We start from the raw sequence: 19,951 nt of genomic DNA, 5'->3' as shown, positions 1-19,951 counted from the left end.
TCCCATCAGTACAGTACACCTTCCATTTGAACTCTGACCTTATCCATGTCATATCAAATGTGACGGCAGCGTTGATGCTAAATAACCAATAAGAAGCCATCAGTACAAGAATAATAGGACATGGCAGAAGGCATTTCTTGTGTTTCGATTGACAGCTGACACACATACTGAGGATGTTCCAAGTCAAGTGAAATGCCTTCTGGCTTCCAGAAGAGGACCAACGAGTTTCAGATCCGGGATAAGAGGTCTGTTTATCCCAGGAGCCGTCACAACGCGCACACTGCGTCAATACAGGATGTGCTTTTATTATTTTCAATTTAATCCTCTTGGCATGGTTGTGTTAAGCCCTTTGTTTTATGCTTCTGAATGTTTGATTATCCAGTCTGATCCATTTTGAAACTGCAAATCTTTAAAGAGATACTTGGTACTCAGGTGAAATATCAGAGTTATCTTAACGTATTTTTTTTTTTTTTTTTTTTTTTTTTTACTTTGTATCATTTTCTGAGCCCGGCATCACATTATGGCGATCCCATTCGGTACTGCAGTCTATGATTCTATGAGTCTGCATTGTTTCCCTAGCTGTGTCTGCTGCCCAGACAGAAACTGTCTAATGTATCTGTGAACGTTTGTAATTGAGCGATATGTTTAGATGAATTTGAAATGAAATCAAGCCACTAAAAGTCATACTTAAGGATGATACAGCTTTGGATCCCCTGTCCAATACCTGTGTTTTTCCATTTATACCCCCCCAGACTCTCACACACACACACACAAAACAGCTGAAATATTATCTCACACCATCACTTAGAGCGATTGAACCCTGTTTTTGGTTACAGTTTTTCTCCCAATTTGTTTGCTCTTTGGATGCAGTGCTTTGATTGGACTTGCCTGTTGAAGCGAGTGGATGCATCCTGTCGGGATCTGGTCCTCAGTTAATGGAAAATAACTTTGTTGTGGAAGGACACCCTCCCCCCCCCAGCGCAGGTCAGGGGCTGGCCTGGGAGTGGTGAGTGGGAGTTTCTTGTAACACACTCTAAAGCTGAAATGGAGGGGGAGAAAACCAGTAGAATATTTTGAAATCCACATAGTCCCAGCTGAATAATGAATTATTGACCCATCATCCCTACCCCCCCCCACACACACACACAGTAAGATAGTAACACTTTGCTATCTCTGCCTTGACATTATGACAGGTGTATTCTCTATCAGATATCTTTTATCAGATATAAGAGCTGATTCAACAGTTGTAAATAACTTTATTAGATGTTCTTGCTGTTTTTAGATGCAAAGGGGTAATAAGAGGGGTAATAAAATGCAACACGTTCAATTCTGACCATCCCATGTAATTTCATCATCATCAAATTCAGCGTCGCCTCTCTCGTAAATAAAATTCTTTCGGACAATATAACAAGGTGTAATCAAACTGGAAGCTTTCTTTAAACTAGTAGGGCGCCACCACATACGAGAGTCCATATTTTATAAAACTGCAATATGAGATCAATGGAGCAAATGGAAGTGCGCAGTGGGTAAGAGGTATTGATCTGTATTTTGGGGTTGTATTAACCCTGTGTAGTTTGTAGTTTATTATTCCACCATTGTCTATTTAAATGGATAACCACTAGATGAGATGCATATATGCGTTTTTAAATCAAAGGTTTCCAGACGTTTTTTGCCAATGCAGGTGTTGTTTGAGGTGTGTTTCCCTATTGCTGAAAGTTTACTATGTGTGATTTATAATCCCTGACACTAGTCCAAACGAAGATGAATAAACAGGTTTGGAGTTGTTACAAACAATCTTCCTGGCTGAACAAAAGCAAGTCTCTCTGGGTTGCCAGAAACCTCTTGCAAAGATTAATAAACTTCATTCCAGTTTTAATGAATGTGGTCGATGTGATTCGGAAATGAAAACAAATGTCGGTTTACATGGGCACCAAAAAGCTTGCAGACATTACAAAAGAAAGCATTGTTTTGTGCACATCCTGAGCATTTTTCAGCATTAATACACTTACATGAAGCAACAGAGGCTGGCAAGGGAAAAGAGCTCTGACTGGTGAACTAATTAACTGTTCTTACTTTGTACTGCATCCCTCAAACAAGAGTGACAAAATTGAGACAGTGGGAACTGGTAAAGCAATACCTTGGCTTTCATTACTCTGTTCATAGTGTAAGAATGGAGAAGACCCGATTGCACGTGAACTCTGCTAAATGCTTTCCTGAAGGCAGCTTTGCCGAAATGCGTTGGTTCATTTACAGTGTGGACTGTATTATTCCAAGATGCATTGTTTCAATAGAGACACATTTTATAGTGACCGGAGCACTGACTCAAATCCTTGTGATATTCTGTGTTATTGGAAAGGTCTTGGAACCAATTATACATATCACACATCTTGGGCACTCAAAATAAAATTGAAAAAGTTTGCATACTGTACATGAAAGCTGTACCTCTGTGCTGTAGCCTATCACCTGGCTGTCAATGAGTCAGACTTGATTCAGATGTGATTCAGTTACCTTTTTAGCTGGAGGTGAAGTGTGAAGGCAGAGCAGCTGTTTTTCTTCAGGTTCAGTTAACACACCACAAGAAAGAAGTAGCAGCTTTTCGTTTCCTTTGCGTCCCGTATGCCATGTCTTCAAACTACCCAGCAGACAGTGCCCTGCTCACCAGGGTGCTATTATAAATAGGGAAGGGTATTTTTATTATGTAGAGTGGTTTCAAATCACACTTTCAATGGCTTGTTTCACGGAAGTTGATTGTATCCATAGATGTGCTGCCAAGACAGAAAACAGTTTTCAAATGCCAATAAACCAGGTCTGGACTTGAACCAGAAGAGTGAAAGCCTGGTTTTGGGAGTAACAAAAAATATATATAAATCAATTCTTTCATCTTTTATTATTATTAGTTTATTTAGCAGACGCCTCTATCCGAAGCGACTTACAGAGACTAGGGTGTGTGAACTATGCATCAGCTGCAGAGTCACTTACAATTACGTCTCACCCAAAAGACGGAGCACAAGGAGGTTAAGTGACTTGCTCAGGGTCACACAATGAGTCAGTGGCTGAGGTGGGATTTGAACCGGGGACCTCCTGGTTACAAGGCTGTTTCTTTAACCACTGGACCACACTGCCTCCTGCCTCATCTACTATATTTTACAGTGAACAAGGATGCAGTTTGTTTATATGTTGCACACATTATTCCCACAGCTTGAGAACCGCTCATCCGATCATTGTGACACTTGGTAGGGACATTCCTCAGCAAAAGCTGCGTGTAGGTCAAGTTGTCCTAATTATTGTGATTTCTGGCTTCTGATTGGTTCGGCTAATTATGGCTATATCTCGGGGTGGCTTAGTACAGCTTATAATTTCTAAAAATGCATCGTAACTTTGAAACACATCCTCAAGTATCAACGTTTTAGAGCACTGAGCACTCAAATATGTGCAGACCGACATGAGAGAGGGCTACCCTATAAGATCGAAAATCTATTAGAAGAGAAAATGTAGTAATAAAGGGGGCAGTGAAAAGGGTGCGGAAGCTAATTAGCTATTTCAATACTGCAGCCCCGTAAACAGGTCTATGAAAGATCTCGACTCGAAACAACAGGCAAATCCAATAAACTAATACGTAGATTATTTATATTTCAGTACAAGATTGAAACTTTCTAATTAGTTCGCCTGGTGTTTTTCTGCAATGAAATTGGGGGCAGCTATACATCTTTGTTGATTTAAATAGCGGGCATACTTTGATCTGCATTCATTTGAACAAGCCCAGCGCTTGTCGGCATTAATTAGCTCACCGTACATGTCTTGAGTTACTCATTTTTTCCCACAACTTAAGGATGATTGATAAGTCTTGTTCCTGAGTGAAACGCGGCCAGATACCCCAGGCTACCAAGCCTTGTGATGTAGCTTTGAAAATCACCACTGATGGCAAGAACCGATAAGCTGCCGTAAAAGTATATCCATTTTCTGCTGACACGTGTATAGACATTTGTCAGATTTGTCTAAATAACTTTTCTCCCAAAGAAGTTGGACGCTTCTGTTTTCAATTTTCTGGTGCTGTTCGTGCACACCTTTCAGTATAATGCACCGAACAATTAAAAAATTTGAATGTACAAGTCTACACTTAGTCTCCTTCTGGACATGCAGCACCAGCAGGCATGTTGAGATTTATATTGTTTCTTTCATTATCTGTGCCGTAACTCATTTTTATTTGTCCTTTTGCCAAAAGGACATTCCTTCAAAGTTTTCTGCCAAATAAGAATAAATATTATTGAGCCTGAAATATATAGTAAATGAGCAAATATAAAAAATTTCTATAGAGCCATACAAAAATAAAATTATACTAACGAAAAGTGTTTAGTTTTAAAACAACTAGTTGCAACTGCAACAAAACTGTTTTCACACTGGAGTAAAATGAATCCACGAGCTGATTCAAGTCCATTAAGATTTGATGCAGTTCAGTGTCGCTACATTAAAGCTGGACTGCAGTGCAGTGCAGTTCTTTGATCAGCGCATGTGTAAAGCACATCTTTATGTGCATGACACAATCAGAAAAACTAAGTCTGATTCTTTTTTAATGTGGCTGAGTTTATTTAAGCACAGTAATGCAGGGTAAAATGACTGGTAGTAATGAATGTAGGCTTGGAAGTACCCCAGGACGTGGATCAGTTAGTGCAGCAGTCACTCGCACACCACATCAGTGTTCTGCATTTTCACTGTACTTGCGTCTATCTAATAAACAGTCCTTTCAACCCCATTCAAAACGTAAGTGCGATACTTCAAGAGCTATTTTATATTCAAACCCATTTTGATACTGCAAGAGCTATATTGTATAGCTTTGTGAGCCATGTGCACTGTAGGGCTCTAGAGCCATGCTTGGACAGCCCTGGTCTGAATGGTCTTCAGTTCTGTGAAATCCAGGGTCCTCTTCTCATTTACACAATACTGAATACTGATCATAATATGAAAATGACCGATCTGCAGTTTTTCGTGCTGCCTGTTTCTGCAGGCTGCATGTGCCTTCATTATTATTAACGTGGGAAATCATTCATTCTGATTGTCTTCTGGGAAGCTGCCATTGATGCTGCCGCCTTTTGACTTCAATTCAAATGAACATGTGAAAAGAAACGAAACCGCACCTCTGTTTATTTAATGCTTGTATTATTATTATTACTGTATTATTATTATTATTATTAAGGTTCTCCCCAGCCCTTAAAGAGATTATCCCAGTTTAGCATTTGTCTAAAAGTGAATGTATTTTTGGACAATGAAACCTTGGGCTAGACTCTCAAAGCTCTACTCCAATCCGTAATGAGCACAGTTTCTCAGAAATGGATAACACACCCGCTTTATAAAACCGGTCTGACTTTTAAAACAGACGACTTTATCTTGTTTATTGTTCGTTTTTAATTGGTGTTGCTTTCATTTCAGCAACAAATTGAACTAATGAAGATTTGGATTACGTAGCTTTGAGAATTTAGTCCACTGTGATTTTAGTTTTGTATTATTTTCAATTACACTCATTTATGACCTTGTCATCCTTAAGCCTCATTACCCAACAGTACAACTTTAGTTCAGTGAGTATTTTAATTATGCCGCCAGTATCTTTTAGTAGATTTAAAAAAAAAAAAAAGAAAAAACAACAGGAGCAACACTCTTAATCTTCCAAACATTCCTCATGTAACTTTTATTTCAGTTCTTACTGCGACATCCGTCAACAGGGGACATTGATCTAAATAAGTGTCGACTTTGCATTCCGGACGAGGAGCTTCTCTGCTTCTGAAACCCAATGCAAGCGTCCGTGCACACGGCAGGCAGAATTATCTGTATAGTGCGCTGCTACTTGCTGACGTATCGGGGTTGTTTGACAGGTGTTGAGGATGCCTTGCTAAATTAAGCGCCTAGTTCATCAAAAACATCCTCTTTGGCTCCGTAAAAGATGTGTTATGGTATGATGGAGTAAGCGACTTGCCTGTCACACTGAAATATCTGCGCAAGCCAAAAAAAAACTTTCGACTAGATAGCCAACAGCTGTGTTAGGAAATCACACCCCAGAAGTGTCAGACCACAACCTGCCACACTGACATCTGCAAGTCTCAGGTACTCTCTGTGCAGTATAAATAAGCAGGGAAGGATGACCAGGGGCTCTCAGTGTTGCCCTGTGCAGGGTTGGCAGTGGCAGATATTGAAGTCCTCTCTTATTTCTCAGATAGCACATTGTCCCAGGAGCATGCCTCGGGCTTCTCTCCCAGCAGGGTCTGTCGCTGAGGACCTCAGATTTGTAGAGTAATCTCAAGACCCTCCTGTTAAAGCATAAGGGAGCAGCTCAGTCCCCATGCCCACCCGATCTTGGGTGAGAGTGCCCAGTGCAAAAGTGTGACAGACTACGTACTGGACTCACAAAGCTCTTTACTCCAAATTCTCGTTAGCGTGATATTTTGTTTCCTATAGGAATGACCCTCTCGACAGATAAACCAAAACAGAATTAAAGAGAGCAGAAATTGAATCCTTGGGGGCTTGCTGCAAGTAGTGTGTAATTGTTTTATTTCTTTTTATTTTGTTTTTGAATTGCAATTGGTGTTTCAGATAGGAGTGGTGCTTCTAACAATTTCGAGTGAAATCCAGTTTTGAGAATCTGTCCTTACAGTATGCATTGCTTTGAGATTTAGATTATGGGGTTCCATTGTCAAATCCAATCAGCCATTGGAATGACAGTTAAAGCAGCCCTGGGGGCCTGATTTGGCCCCTGTGACTTTGAATAAAGCACAAGGTATTTGCCTTGGAGCGTTGCAGATTGCTGTGGGACCCTCCTGTATCCCAGTCCCAGTGCGGGGGGGTATTCAAGGTCAGGTCCTGTCTTGCTGGGTTATAATTGGTCACAGCCTTCCATCAATCTTTGAAACAAATCAGCACCTTTATCTGAAATGTACTCCAGTCAGCATTTGAGCACATTTAATTAGGATGTACTTACTTCTCAGTCTCAGCTTCCCGATAGCTATGAGCATGCTGCATCCATGCATTCTGCAGTAGCATATGGAAGTGTCCACAGCCCCCAAAATTGCATTACTGTATATTCTGTCTATTTCAGGGATGTTGTTTTGAAGTGTGCCGTGTATACTGTGTGTATACTTGCTTCTCATATGAAGCTAGCCCCATTTTCTCTTGACTTGCTAAAGAAAAAAAGGAACCAAACATCTCACACTAACTAAGTTTCTCTGTTGCAGCGCATACTTGTTATAAAATCTCATCCGTTACATTGTGCACCCAATTACAGCGTGGAAGTTCTACCGCTCACAAATACGGGTGTCCTAAAACGACCAATCAGTAGAGTGGTTTAATTGAGCATTCCCTGCCAAGATCAACAAGGCAAAAGGAAAGGCGTCTTTTTAAAAAGGGCTTGAGACTTGATCTACAGCACCTGCATTACATTCTGACCAAGGTACTTAACCCCCGAAGAGCCAGTGCTTCTTACTTGATGTATCTCTGGAGTCGCCCCAGTTGGAGAGGTCAAGTGGATCATTGTTTATGAACCAGCAGTTCATCTCAAAAGATACCCAGGTCAAGACTTTCTATAGCCCGCTACCGACGAACCGCTGGGATAGACAAATCAGGTTTATGATTATTGAAGAAAGCTAATTTAACATATTGCGTTGCATGACCTTGCGTTGCTGCTGTAGCTGCCCCTTGGTTTTCTTGTTGTCTCATTAGCACAGAGCTCTCTGCAATGCAATTGTAACAGGTCACAAAGACTTCATGTTTTAAGTCATTGCAGCAGTAAGACGATAACAACTGTAAAACTGGAGTTGGTTATAGTGCATGGGTGACTGGTTTTAGATCTCAGTCTGCCGGCAAGTGTTTTAACTTGCCAAGGGCGTTAACAAGTAAGACTGTTTGTTTTAAAAATGCAGCGAGAGCTGTTTTTTCTGTAAAACAATGTTATAATAATAACGTTGCTGGTCTTGAAGACAGAACATAGCTTAGCAGCAGTGTGGAGTAGTGGTTAGGGATCTGGACTCTTGACTAGAGGGTCATGGGTTCAAATCCCGGTGGGGACACTGCTGCTGTACCCTTGAGCAAGGTACTTTACCTAGATTGCTCCAGTAAAAACCCAACTGTATAAATGGGTAATTGTATGTAAAAATAATGTGATATCTTGTAACAATTGTAAGTCGCCCTGGATAAGGGCGTCAGCTAAGAAATAAATAATAATAATAAATAATAAACAGACATGCCATGGAGAGTTCTGCATGGCGTTCATTGAGTTCATTTTAAGATTTGCATTGTATGAGTGCCAGCACTATGGGTTGATACTTGGAAGATTTGTAATAATTTTGAAGTTGTTTAACTTCTATAAAAGAGCAGTTAAATCTGGTCTGCATCCCCAACTGACAAACCCGCCCACACAGGAATGCATATTTTAAGAGCAAGAACGCAATTTATTTTTAAAAAAAAAGGCATGTTTTACTTTAAATCATTTATTAAGTACAGCTTGCGACTTAAAAGAATACATACAATAAAACACAAGATGAGATTCAGATGTAATAGGATGGAAAGTAAATGGAAGGTTTCAAGTAATATTGGCTGTGCTGAAATATATCCGCATTCCGCACCACAAAATAGAACAATATTTGAAGTGAATAAATATTTCTATGCAGTCTTGTTGAATGGGTTGGAAAGCAATCACACTGGAAGTTGTGGAAGTTCAAGGTGTTGTAACATAGTCAAAGTAAAGCGATAGCAAAGTCTAATAAAGCATGTAGAGCATAGGTATGCAATGTAAAGCCCAGAGAGGTATGGTAAAGCATCTTAAAATACTATAAGCAGGGGAAAGCTGCAAATTTACCATGGTAAACTTTAAGAGACACTTCGATACAGACACATTAAATTAACCAAGTTACACTGTTGTAAGCATTTACTGATATTTATAATACATTAACAACAGGCATTTAACAAAGATATTTCCCTATCATATCGTTTTGACAATGTACGATAACATGTATTTTGAAGTGTAGTCAAAGCATGGTGAAAACCTGGTAAAGAATGAGAAATGGGAAAGCGTGCTGCCAACACGCAGTAGATGCCTACCATGGGAACACCATGGCAAACTGCAGAAAGGGTTCAGGAAAGGCAAGGTCCTTCTGAACTCTCAGAGCCCGCAGACCCCCATAGCCAGTCCGCAGTGCGTCCCGGTGGAGCTGTAGGAGAGAGGGAGGGAGAGGTTCTAATCCCTACTCTGGACCATTCCCAGAATCCTTTCTGTGTCGGGATTGAGCCAGGCCTCCCTGCAATCCTCCAGTCCATCACTCACAGCCCAGCGCAGTCTGGAAAAGATCATCTCAAAGCAACACAATACATTTCCACATTCCATACAGCTGGAAGTCAGAAACAATACAAAAGCCTTGAATTTATTTATAACTGCATTGTCAGCTCAAACCTCCCAAACTAGCAGAGACACGTGCATTTATTAAAGTGCATTAAAGCAGTAAAATACAAACTTTTCCTTCTGCAGGTCCATCAGGCTAAACAACTCCTACGCTGGCGGTGAGTAACTGCTGTAAAACGGGTCATGCTAACTTGCCAGTTTAGTTTCTGCATGCTGTATTCTGAAGGCTCTGTGCGGCAGACACAGAAAGGACTCTTGTTCGCGTTTTGCTGACAGGAGAAAAACGTCCCAGGCTCCATGGGCTTCGGCTCATTGGAGGGACAGGCTGGCTCTAACCTGCTGGAAACAAACACTTGTTAATGTTCAGAAGCAATCGCTGGCCCAGCCGGACCCCCCCACTCTAAAGTGGTATGCAGCTCATTTTCCAACAGTGTCAGAGTTTAAAGTACAGCAAAATAATCTGGGCTTTCAGCAGAGGAGCGCTGTGCTGTACAGGGTGTGCTCACTTTATTACTCCTACCCTGCGTTGCTGCTTTCTAGTCAGTACACACGTCTCGCTTTAACCTCGCTTCCCTTTGGTTTTCATTCGTTGTTTGTTTTGGTTTGGGCCATTAGCTTCTTTACACAACACTAAGACTGAAGTTTTCGGTTATTATACTTTTAAAGCACAAAGTGCATTTTATTTATATCTACCAAGCCTCCCACAAACGCTAAACCCTGCCGAAACTCAATACAGGTGAAAACATGTTCCTACTGGGGACTCATTTAGCATGCCTCTGGGATTAATTGTTTGGGCAGTATTATTATGTAACAAATCAAATTTAGGCAAGCAAACATTCCAACAAACATTTTGGCTATATATATATATATATAATATTCTGGTGTATAATAAATACTGGCAATCCTTATCTGCTTAAGCATTTTATTGGAGTCAAGCACTGGGACCAAGAGCCACTTTTAGGAAAACAAAGTCAAGGACTTCTCTCTGAGTTACAGTGTAGCAGACACAGGGTTACACAACAGGGCTGGCAGGTCAGCTCAGTTATTTTACAATAAAGAAAGAGAACACTGAGGTTAACAGTTTCAACATCAGCTGTTCTTCAGTGGAGTTACCAATCTATGCCAGCCCGCAGAGCTGAAGGGTGAAACTTTATCCTGTTTAATGTGCGATTGTGCAACCCGCCGCTGGTAATGCATGGACAGCCTTCAGCGTTCCAGTAAAACAACACACTGATTAAACTGTCATCTGCTGCACTTAAAAAGAAAAGGGAGAAGAAACTCTATACTGTAGCATCGCTGCTGTCATTGTCTGCAGTGCAGCTCATGGTTAACCCTTTCATGCATGAAATAAAGTAGTTTTGGGAAGACTGGGTCGGTGTGCTCGCTGGATAGCTCCCTAGTCCACATCAGGCCATCGTCAGCCTGATACGCTTAAAGCAGGGTGGTAGTCAGCCCTGAGAACAACGAGAGAGAGAGAGATTCAGGTTTTCACTTGTTTTATAATGCGGAGACTGCTTCAAGTCTCCCAGTTGAACCTCTGCTATTATCTTTATTAATATCATTAGATAGCCTGACGAGGTAATTACACAGTGGAGCCATTTGCTGGTGAGCAGTGTTCCTCAATCACAATTAAGCCCAGCTTCTTGTCAGTGGAAGCAAAGGTGATCTCATTGATGAGATGCTTTGTGGAACTGCCAGCTATTGTTACGATAATCTACCAAAAACAAAAACTTCCTTTTATTTATTATTTATTTCATAGCAGACGCCCTTATCCAGGGCAACTTACAGTTGTTACAAAATATCATGATACAAAGTATCTCAATGTAGGACAGCTACATTGATGCGATATTACCAGCTCTTCCATTCCGGGCTGGCTGATTTCACCACTCTATGAGAGAGGGCAAGTCATACAGTGCAATAGGACTGGAATTCCAAACCCTCCTCCTCCTCTCCTCTCCTCTCCTCTCCTCAAGGCCAGAGAGCCCGTTCCAATCACCAGCACCCCTCTAGCCCTTGCCAGAGATACCACTTGTGTCGCAAGCATGTCGGATCAGGTGCCTTCCCTCAGACCCAGGCTCACAGCTGTTCTTTCCACGTTCAGCACTTGGTCAGTTGATAAATGCTAAGAGTTTTTACCGTTATTAAAAGGGTGTGTATTCTCAAGCACTCGACAGGATGTTCAAACCTCTCTTCCAGCTCCCTCCCACCTTCCCTGCAGCTGGGCTGGCTGTGTCGGGTCAGAGCTGGAGGAGGAGGCTCGTCCCTTGCCACCTTCCTCGTCTCAGAAAGCATGGTCGTGCTTAGAGTTACAAGTTACACGAATAAACAAGAGACTCCTGTGCTTCATTTTAGTCAGGAAGCTGGCGCCCATCAGCTGCTCATTTGTTTTTGTTAATTTTACTAAATCTCAATAAAGAGTTTTCTGTGACTACATTTGATTGGGTTTTTTTAAAAAAGCGCACAGATTATGAGTCATCTGTAAACTCAAGTCAGAGGTGGAAGAAATCCCAAAAAGGAGGGGTGAGGGGGGGGGGGGGGGGCACAGAATAATTTCAGTAGTGCATTTTTATTATAGCTCCGTCATAACCCCCCTCTCTTTTTTCCAAACCACTGTGGGTTTATTTTTTTTTCCGCTTTTAGCCAGGCCCACTACCAATGAACTCTACCCTGGGAACTAGAATCGTCCAGCCCTGGCCGCTGCAATATAAGCGCTAATGAACATGAAAAATGCCTTGTCCGTTACCAGATATATGAGATTCCACATGTCCTGATGAGTAATTCCAACTTCCTCCCTTCGCTATACACAGCACTCAGTCATCTGGATCCGTGTTCCCAGCCTCCCGCAGGAATCTTCAGCACATCCCGTGAGTCATTAAGAGGTGGGGTGGTCATCTCTCCTCAAACGCAGTGTCTGCCAACACCTAGGAGAGTTGATAAATCCAGCTACTAAAAAGAAAAAACAACAGCATGTGAAAGGAATAAGCTAACCTGCTGTTGGGTGCAGCGTGGTCTGAGTTCGGACCCTGTGAAACGCCACCGTCTTCCAGCAGAGAAACCGAATCTACTGTTTTATCAGCCGACGCACCACGGCATGCTTTTAACATTTAATGCAAACGTTTCTTTTCCTCTTATCAAAAGAAGCGTAAAACAGCACCATGACTTGGAACACAAAACCAGAACGTCCCTGAAACTCCGGAGCTCAGTACAGTGAGGTGTGTGTGTGAAACCGCTGACCATTGCAAGAACAATAAGGATTTCTAGGGGCATTATGACTGGGTTAGTAAAACACAGCTGCCCCTAAAAGTCCCTCATTTTTCTTGCTGCCTTTTGTTCATCTTCTCCAGGGCGCTGCGTTGCACTGACAGAAGCAGAGACGATATACACGGCCGATAAAACTGCAAGGATGAGCTCAAGCAGAACACCATTTCAACCAGAACAGTAATACAATGAATGGTTTGGGTTTCAAAGCTGTTATTAAGGAGTTCATAAAACAAAAGGGAAAGAAAGTTCAGTTAGTATTGACACTGTGTCTTTTGTAAACACACATACTCTATTTATAACAGCTGCTGTTTGGAAGCTACACAATTCTAATTTTAAAAGAAAGTAAAAGCGTTTCTTTTTCCTTTACATTTATCAGAATATTTTTGTATATATTTTTTCTCGTTTTATTTGTGTTCATCTTGCATCAGAACTACTTTGAAGCTCTACAGGGGGAATTCACCAAGCACAAAGCTCCTGTAAATGTCATTGGCATCATATTATTGAAAGGAGAAAAGCACCCATTGAAACAACTGGGGAGTTCGTTCTGAGGGCTCGTAGGGATTCTTACACTTTATTAATGTTTATTACCGCTGAAACATTAAAGGTAGCTCTTTTCAGAAATTAAACGCTTCATTAAAATGCTTTGTGATTTCTCTGTGTTCCTAACCTACCTTTTCTGTTGCTGTTTTCTCTCTGGGTAATCTGCACAGCTATATACATCACTAATTATACTAATAAAACAATTGTAAGGATCGCACCGCTCAACACAACAGCGGCTTCGACATTGCCACACCACAAGCCAGCTCCTCCAGGTTTAACTGCTGTCTCTGACGCTGCTGTGCCGTGTTCAAACAAAGGGTTTATGTGAGTGCACATTCCAGTGATAAAGAAAAAAACAACTGCCAATCACTCTCATAAAGGCATGAGTGAGGATCAGGGTTTGAGTTACAAAGCCAGTGTTACAAAGACCCTAAAATTAACACGTAGTAAAATCAAGTGGGGATACAAAAACATGCATAAGCACCCACACAAACTGCACGAGGGCCCCTCTGCCTGAGAGTGATTTGAATGTGCAGTTCTGCAGTGGCACTTTTGGCAGTGTGTTCACTGCACTGCTTTACATCACATTCAGTCAGAGAGTTTAGTGGGTTTCCCAGAATCCTGGCCTTCCATCCACACACGCCAACTGTGCTTCTTACAATCCCAGCTCCCCCAATCATGGCAGCCTCGTGTTCCAAGGTCTAATTTTAATGTTTCTGTTCTAAGACGATCTATTTTAAACTGAAGTGAGCTTCTCCTGCTGCTGCTCAAGACATTATCAAATGAGATACTGCTTAGAGGAATTATGTTTCAATAAATCTTTTATTTAGGTGTGAGATGGCTTTAACCCATTGAGTACCAAATACATTTCTTTAAAAAAATATATATTAATAATAATAATAATAATAATAATAATAATAATAATAATCATCTGAACACATGCTGTATTTATGTGCTTTGATTACATAAAATTTAGACAGAACTCTTGCGGTTAACATAATTAAAAGTAAGTTATCTTAAGAATATAGTTAGAGAAATTTAAAAAAACGCCAGTTTAAAAAAATGAATGAGTTCAAACCGTTCCCGCTGGTAATTCTGAAATCTCCTTTTCACACCTATACCAGACCCTCAGAACTCGTTTCAGAGTGAGGTTTCTCATGGTTTCTCATTTTGATGATATATTTTAATTGGTGTTCAGTTAAATGCACTTGTATACATCTCAGTTCTAATATTTATGTGTTGTTTATTAAACCTATATGCTAAGAATTAAAAACTGATATAAATAAACCTGTACAATCCATAAACTGCCTTGCAATTAGTGTTTATAAACAAACTACTGATTAGCAGTAATAATTCTACAGAAATAACGTCACTATAGGTTTGTTTGTTTTCAGAAACTACTAATGACCAGTGATTAAGTTCTTGCATAAACTTACGTGTACAGTATAGATACATGAACATGTTTACACACACACATATACTGAAGTGGTAAACTTACTTTCTAATCACCTTGTGTATGAGTTTGATCCATACTTGAAACTGGAATACAGAGTTGAGGGGAGGGACATAGTTGTGTTGTAAATACTAATTTGAATTAGGAACGCAGTTTAGATACAGGAAGTGTTTCAGTATTAAAACTGAACAAGACAATGGGCACTGCAGCTTATTGTAAAGATGACCTGTTTTATTTCATGATCATTATAATGCCAGTGTAAACTCTAGCGAATTAATGTGTGTGTGTGTGTGCGCGCTGAGATGAGACTATAAATGATTAATATATATTAGATGCCCGGAATCTGCCGAGCCAACGGCCAGGGTGGCGTAAAGGTGTCGTTTAGGCAAAAGTGGGGGTGAGGATGTTGATTTATTTTACAGGCATTATTGCAGGGCGAGTATTTTTAACATTGGGTAGATAGATAATGTTTAAAATTAGGCATGCTTAAAATACAAAGGTAGAGAATTCCCTCGGTGTTACAGGTATTCTACGCACAGCATTCCCAGTATAGTAGAGTTCAGACAGTTTCTATTCTTGAGCGTACAGTCCCAAGAAAGAATCAAGATGTGTATATATATATATATAATCATGGATTTGAATATAAACAATAACAAGTCGTTGCCATGCCATCAAAAACCTATAAATACCTCCAATGTTTTGATTCAAACACAGGCTCCCTTGAGAATGATGTGTACAACATATTGAAACGTTGGGCAGCTGGCTTTTTGAGCTACAATATAATATATAAAATGAAGAAAAGTAATTGATACACTGAAAACTCACTATTTTAATAATTTAACAGCCACACTACAGCTTCCTAGAATCAGGTAGCCGACGAGTGGTAGGCAATTATTAAAATAATGAGTTTTCAGTTTATCAGTGACTTCTTTTCTTCATAATGTCTGGTGATTGCTGAGTATCCTCTTGGATCCTGGTTCTCCTTGGATGTAGGGGTGTTTGCTGTTTTTTAAATTATCTGCACTCTCTACATAAATAGATTGGGACAACATCCTCTCCAAGTCAGAAAGGACTCCACAAGTGTCCGTGTGTCCTGGTTGGACTACATTATTCTTTATAGTTTTTGGCACGCAGCTGGACTAAGGCCTCAAAGGGTTGTAGAGCCGTTGTATAAAATTGGCTTTTACAAAACTCTTTGCTAAAAATGTATATATTATTATTATTATTATTATTATTATTATTATTATTATAAAAAAAAGGTTATTTTGACTAGGGCATTGGCTTCATTTCATTTGGAAACTTTGCAATTGTATTTGAAAAATATGTTCTAATACAAGTCATAAGCAAAGAAAAAGTACATTTCAATAGCAGACCCTTTACTGTCTCCATACACAGTAAATAAATGTAGGCAGTATCAAGGTCAGATAATGCAGTAAATAAATGTGATGCTCTGCCAAACCATACACTGCATGTGGTACAAGCTATGTGAATAATGGCCACAGTCCTGTATGCTGAGATGAGACTACAAGTGATTTACAATGCATTACTGGAAGACTATAGCACCAAATACAATGTGGTATTTGAAAAACTGTTCGGCAACAATCCAGCACACATTGAGAACTCACTTAATTCTTTAAAACAATCTTCAAAAGTTACTTACACAAATCCTTAAATAACCCTGGAGTCAAACATATGTACGTAGCGGGTTTTAATGGATTCTCCAAATAAAAAGTTAGGAAATTAAATAAAATAATATTAAGCAATACCGGTATATTAAATGTTATCCTGTTTTTAGTACAATTCTAATGAAAAATTCAAAGACGAAAACGTGAAATGTGTTGTGGATTTGTATCTGCCTGTTTCGGTTTTCTGTTTTTAGCAGAGTGCCAATGAAGCTGATGTCGGTGAAAGAAAGCGTTTTTAAACACAAAGTGACAGACATTGATCGCGCACTGAGGACTCGGGGCAGCCTCTCCTGATCTTGGTGCGTGTTTTTATTAAGTTAGGTTCATCTCTTTGGCAGTGGAAGCTCATGACCCTGTGCTGTCACGAGAAAGTGTTCTTGAAAGTTTATATATCCTGATCACAGCTCTGGCTGCTAACTACGCAACGACTTTCCAAGACAATGAATTACAAAAAGTAAAGCATGTTTCATAAGAATGAAACCACAAGATTAAATAGAAATACGCGTTAAAGAGAAAAATTAAATACTGTTCTATCTAATGTTGAAAAGTAGTTTACAATCCGTTTATTTAGCCTAGTGTGTGTGTATATATTATATATATATATATATATATATATATATATATATATATATATATATATATATATATATATAATGGTAATAGATCATTCAAGTAGGTTACAATTTGTTAGGTATTTGTTTTAGTTCACTAATGTTATTTACAAGTTGTTTTTACTTTCTTAAAGAATCTGTCAAATTAATAATATTACTTTTGTATTAATTTATATTTAAACACCGATTAATTTACTGGATAATAGTCAACTGTAAAGTATCAATTTATTTTACCAAGAGAATACTTTTACATATAAACACACACACACAAATCTATACAAATGATATATGTTTAAACAACAGATTGCTGAACAGTTTCACAAATACACGTTGTATTGTATCCATCTATAAAAACTTGCAATAACAAAGTCTTCCAATATGGGCTTGGCATGCCTTTAATTAGTTCATGATTAGAAGTCACTAGAGCGCACGTTTAACCCCAATCATCGTGTGTGTGTGGGTTCTCACTAAATGACTAAATAATAATAATAATAATAATAATAATTGTCAATCAAATAACTACTAAAAAATAAAACAGAATTATAATGTGTACCTGAAAGGTACGTCGGACCATTATGGGAAAAAACTAAAACATTTTGTTAAGGGGGAATATTTATCCGGTGAAAGAGATCCCAGAAACACTAGGGGTATATGGTAAATTTTCCTGAACTTGTTAAAACTGCAACTGTCATTAGGGTTTACAGATCTGTGTCGATTCATCATCGTATTGTGTGTAATACAGCTTTTAACACTGAACAATTAAATACAAAGTGTTATATTAAAACGTTGCATCAATATGTTCTTTGGTTACATATATATATATATATATATATATATATATATATATATTTATAATGAATGGATGATGCCCAATGAATCCAGGCCGTGTGGTATTGCGCAGCACTGTTTGGGATTCTTCTTGAACAGAAAAGCCATTTATAAAAGCCGACTTTTCCAGGTTTGTTTGCGAGGTGCGCAAGTCCATTTCATAAAGAGTATATACGATAGAAAGGTGACGTGCCTCTCTAAATGCGCGTCCTGGTTATAGCGCTGCGCCGCCCGCTCCTCTTGCGTTCCTGTCGCCGGTGCTCGGGTGGGTTTTCTTCTTGTCCTGTCCCGAGCTGCGCGGGTGCAGTGGGTCAGGCTTGTCGGTCACATGAGCTGGGAACTGGGACTTTGTAGGCCAGTTGACTGGAGACACACAACTCACCTCGCCCGCAAAGACCCATTCCCTAACCCACAGGCAGTCTCCCCAACCCACAGCATTCTGAACAAGCCAACAGGGACGCTTCCTTCTTTTGCCTAGGCACGGTTATTCCCGTTAGTCATTACCTGGCTACCGAACAATAATAGCATTCTGATTGTTTTAAAGTAGGCGTATGTAAAATGATATAACGCAGACCCGTCGTGTTACCTGCTGTCTAAACTGTACCGGTTTTCCACGTTAAATATATAAGTGCAGAAGTGTAATATAAAATCATACTTTATTAGCACAAGTCTAGAGCAGCAGTCCTTTATAAACAGTTGTTTTGTGAGCCCTGTTACCTTCCTTTATGGTAGTGTGTGGTACTGTACCTTTACACGGGGGGTTCCTTGCAGCCGATCCCTCCAGTAGTATAGAGGCAACCTCCTCCACGTTAGCATAAAATAGTCTGACAAACTCGAAGTGATGAGGACAGGAGAGATGGTTTGTTTTTCAGCACCCCTCGTCCGTGGTGGCTCACTTCTTACATCTTAACGAATCCGCGCTGTTCACGTTAATTTTCTATGCGCGGCCATGTAAGGCGATCCTTGGGATACATTGCAACATTTCCAATTCAAATTCCAGCAACATGTGCCCACCTAAGGGAAAAAAACGACATTGCAACACTGTAGCAAAAAAAAATAAAAAGTGCTGTTCTGTCCAAGCGCTGATAAACACACACACACACATACAGACCCGCTGTTACAGTGTCCTCGAAAGTTTAGCTGTGCGGCTCTCATGTGTTAACGGTGTGTCATACACGCCGATAGACAGCACCTGGTCTCCCAGCCTGTCTGATGCGCTAATCTCCCACAGAGCATGGGTCTGTCCAAATCGTATCGCATTCATTCGGAAAAAATCGACATTCCCCGCTTACGATCGCGGGCGAGCGAACCCGGACCCGTCCCTCCCTAAATGGAGTTGTTCAGGTGGTTGTGTGCCGGGTGGGTGGGACGGACGGAGGATGTGTGTGTGTGTGTGTGTGCGCGCCCGGATGCTTTTAAAAGCAGCATTGAATTATTGGTGTCACCAAATTGAAAACGGCAGCGCTGCAATTAAAAAAATACATTGGAAAAACAAAACGTTATGGATATATTTCTGCGCAATAACAGTTAACCCACTGAGCCTGCGTTATGTGTTTTAGTTGAAACCTGTTTGCACGCCCTGTCTGTCCGTTTTTTGAACTGTTCTTCGCGCAGGTGTTGCTGTTCGTTGCGGGAGGATCCCGTGGTCCCCTGCAAAGCGCAGTGAAGTAACTATCTATTTAAAGGGACAGGCACCCAGTTTCACAGACAGTTGGAAACTAACAGAATAAGGGCACCTCGTGTCGTCAGGAACGCAACAAGGTCTCAATTTTTTTTTTTTTTTAATTTGGAATTATGTGTTGTCATTTTTCTAAGCCCAGTTATTTTGTTTCAACCTGGCTGACTCGGGAGAGTCAGAAGCCTGACACACGCGTCCTCCAAAACGTGTGCCGTCAGCCGCCCGCTTCTTTTCACTCTGCAGGCCCGCCATGCAGCCACCTCAGAGGACCACGCAGCTCCGGGCAACTTACAGGCAGGCCCGCAGTCTACAGGGGTCGCTGGAGCCGAGGATACCCAGTTTAATAGTGTAGTGAAGTACCTTAGGCGGCGGCGCTGCAGCCGCTAGGGTTTCAGTTAAAGAATTTAGAACACGGTTGGAACAAAGACACGGGCTGGAACACTGGAGCCGGGGGGAGCTGATTTGCCAACCCTGCGCACCTGGATGCTTGGGTTTGTGCGTGAAATGATCTTGGAGTCT

General features: G+C 40.5%; 1 protein-coding gene and 1 long non-coding RNA gene across 6 annotated transcripts in view; one reads left to right on the top strand and one right to left on the bottom strand.

Annotated features, from left to right (window-relative positions):
• The window catches only part of LOC117424491 (uncharacterized), a 50,695-nt gene that overhangs the window by 20,179 nt on the left and 10,565 nt on the right, over positions 1–19,951 (top strand). The window lies entirely within an intron of this gene.
• LOC117424205 (uncharacterized) lies at positions 8,453–19,348 on the bottom strand. Of its 3 annotated transcripts, XR_009307739.1 has the most exons (4): positions 18,866–19,348; positions 18,502–18,768; positions 12,120–12,322; positions 8,453–9,712 (listed from the first exon to the last, which is right to left on the bottom strand). It is a non-coding gene; the product is annotated as an uncharacterized LOC117424205 (long non-coding RNA). The 3 variants fall into 3 exon arrangements; XR_004547879.3 differs by having other exon boundaries at positions 8,453–9,715; positions 18,502–19,336; XR_004547877.3 differs by having other exon boundaries at positions 18,502–19,334.

The sequence above is a fragment of the Acipenser ruthenus genome, chromosome 19 (genome assembly GCF_902713425.1).
Source record: "Acipenser ruthenus chromosome 19, fAciRut3.2 maternal haplotype, whole genome shotgun sequence".
NCBI classification, from domain to species: Eukaryota; Metazoa; Chordata; class Actinopteri; order Acipenseriformes; family Acipenseridae; genus Acipenser; species Acipenser ruthenus.
Note: the sequence above shows the minus strand (reverse complement) of the source record. Positions and strands in the feature narration are given on the sequence as shown.